This window comes from Apis dorsata, unplaced genomic scaffold (assembly GCF_000469605.1).
Source record: "Apis dorsata unplaced genomic scaffold, Apis dorsata 1.3 scaffold_797, whole genome shotgun sequence".
Taxonomy (NCBI): domain Eukaryota; kingdom Metazoa; phylum Arthropoda; class Insecta; order Hymenoptera; family Apidae; genus Apis; species Apis dorsata.
The window spans coordinates 607-3,828 of record NW_006263938.1 but is presented as its reverse complement, the minus strand read 5'-3'; the positions used below and the strand labels follow the sequence as shown (position 1 = coordinate 3,828).

The 3,222-nt window shown below is 17.3% G+C and overlaps 1 long non-coding RNA gene across 1 annotated transcript; it reads right to left on the bottom strand.

The window, feature by feature from the left end:
* Positions 1-16: 16 nt before the first annotated feature.
* Positions 17-386, bottom strand: LOC102679712. Its single transcript, XR_422703.2, has 2 exons — positions 244-386; positions 17-52 (listed from the first exon to the last, which is right to left on the bottom strand). It is a non-coding gene; the product is annotated as an uncharacterized LOC102679712 (long non-coding RNA).
* Positions 387-3,222: the final 2,836 nt, after the last annotated feature.

The following is a 3,222-nucleotide window of genomic DNA, read 5'->3' as shown; positions in this document are numbered from 1 at the left end:
ATTTTGTATTTTATTAGCTATGTTTTTACCATCTATTATTATAGCGTTTTGTCTAAAATATATGTGAATATGTGAATTATATTTTTTATTATCTGTTAAAAAGTTATATTAAGAAACTTGTAGAAATACTAATTAGTTTTTCTAATTATTTATTACTATTAATTTTTAATAATTAGTCTTTAATATTTTTTTAATTTTAAATTTTTTAATAATTTTATAAAATTTAATATATATGTTACTTACAATATATTTGAAGTATGTAGTTGCTTCAATGAAGTATGTAAAAGAAGTGACAAATTTTTCTTTAAGAGAAACATATTTTCAAATATATAATTCTTTACATTTGATTATTTCATAGTAAAATATTATATTATTTATATATATAATATAAAATTATTTATCATGAAATAATAAGTAGTTATTATAAAATCTTACACTAAATTGTTTCTAAATTCGATTATTCTAATTTGAAATTTTTATACTGTAATTTTTGTAAATAATATGGTAATATAACACTGTAATATAAGCGCTGTTAGTGAAAGTATACTGAGAACGGATTGCAGTAGTTACCAGTAGAAATCCTAAAATTATAGTGAAAGTTGAGGATTTTTCTATTTTTTAAATAAATTTTTTATATGTTAGTATTTTATTATGTATGGAGAATAATAATATAATTTATTTTCATATATTACGGAAAAAATAATATTATATTTTCAACTTAATATTAATTGATGAAATGATAAATATACTAACAAAATAAACATAAAAATATTGCACTTTTTTCTTAAAGTAATAAAAATGTTAATCTAAATTTTATTTGTAAATTAGAATTTATTGATTTATTTTGCGGAAGATGTCGCTGCTGTATTACTTTATCATATTATTATTTCATTATTATTATTATTTCATAATTTCAAATAAATTTTTAAATTTACAAAAAACATATAATATAATGAAATAGAAAATATATTAAAATACATTAAAATATATTAAAAAATATATTTTAATATTATGACAATTCAATTATAACAAAAAAAGCACGTTAAAAATATGAATAAACTTAATTTTATAGGACATAAAATTTTTAATTTGTTTTTTGTATTTTTTAATAATAATATTTAACGAAAAATACTAAAAAATATAAGTTTTAATATAATAAAATATAAGTTCAAGAAATGATTATATTCAAAATTTAAATAATTTATCTTAATCTATTTTTTTTTCTTTAATTTTAATTATTAAATATTTTTTTGAAATATATAATGAATAAATTTGTAATGTAATTTTTACACAAGTGATATAAAGTTTCTTATTATTATCATAGATGAAATATTATTTCATATCATAAGAATTTTGAAATCACTGAATTCCGTTATTTTCTTATATCACATGCAATGATATATAAAAATTTATATATATATAAAATATAAATATCTCTTACAATATTAATAATAAATTATATAATATTAATAGATAAAAATAATAAAAGAATAAAAGAATGTATATAATATAAAAAATAAATATATATAAAACGTATATATTTACAATATATAAAAATTGCAATAAATAGACGAATGAAATAAATTATTTTTAGATTTAAACAAAATAATAATATTAATTAGATATTGAAATTTCTTTAACACATTTTTCAGATGAAATATAAATAAAGATAATAAATAGTAAGGCAAGAAGAATAAGATACAAATATTGTAATCAGCGCCATCTTAAAAATGTCGCAAATGAAATACAAAAAGAAAGAATAGAAAATAGTGATAGATAGAGATATAATAAGAATAGACTCTTAGCGCCATCTCTCGACATTTTTTGAAAAATAATATACTTCCAATCGAATAAATCGATAATAAATTGGCTTATGATCAACCAATTAGAAAGATATTATTCATTTTGGTGCGCATCAAAGTTATTATCATGACAAGACATAAGATTTTAATTTCAGTGATTCGACTACAAAATAAATAATTTTATTTATATTTAATTGTCGAATTTATAATTTACTATTATTTTTTTTATTTAATAATTTATTTATTATTGTAATGATGAAATTACTTAGTGTTTTGAGTTTAATATAATTAGTTAATTTTATATATTAATTAATTTTATGTGTTTTTTATTTAAAAAATTCTTATTTTATACAGATTATTATTTAATTGTTAAGTTTCAAAAAGAAAAATTTCAATATGAATTGTACTTTTTCAAAAAGAAGTTTTGAAGATTTTTGCTTGTATTTATTCTATTTTCATTCAATCGTTTTTATTTTATTATTTTAAATAGTTTATATATTTTTATAATAAACATTTACCACAAATATTAATATTTCTAGTTTAAATAATAATTTGAAAATATATATTTTTTTTATATACAATTTTTTATTATTTAAAAAATTGATAATAGTCAATTTTTAAAATAATATTTTCTGAAAAATGTTTTTTAAATCTAAATTTTCTGAATGTTCGATAGAAAGAAGAAAGAAAATATGTAAAGATTATGAAAATATGGAAAAATAAAAATATGAAAATATGGAAATTACATTCATAAGTCTTCTGTTTTGATTATTTTAAATTCAGTTATTTTTATATTATGTTCTCTTTTTATTTTTTCAATTTTTATAAATTTATTAAAGTTTTTTGTTAAATTTCTCTTTTGTTTTTTTACTTTTATTTAAATTTAATTAATCTTTTTATTGAATTTCTTCTTTGCATTTATAATTATTTTATTATCTTGTTAAATTAATAATTTTATTAATAATTTTTTTTTCCAATAAATAGATTTTTACAAAATTCCAATTTTATAAGCAACAACAAATAATATATATATTATATTATATTTCAATTTTTTGCGCGATTTTTGAATAAAAAAATAAGCATCATGAGCCAGCCAATCAGAATGTCGCTTAATTCGAGACGCGGGACGAATCATTGCGCATCGCAATGCGCAACGTAGTGCGCAACGCAATGCGCATGTCGTTAGTCTACAGTTGAAAATTGTGTGGAGTGGACGTGTCGTCGCGAATTCGGATTACGCAGTAATTAATTATTTTACTAATAAATTATTTTACTCTTATTATTATCAAATTTATCAATTATTGCTAATTTAGTTTTTTAAATAATCCATTCCGTATAGTGAAAACGAAATTAATTAGTATTTTGTGTTTTTTTCTGTCTTTTTCTTCGATTGTTTATTTGGCGTCTATTAACATTTCGA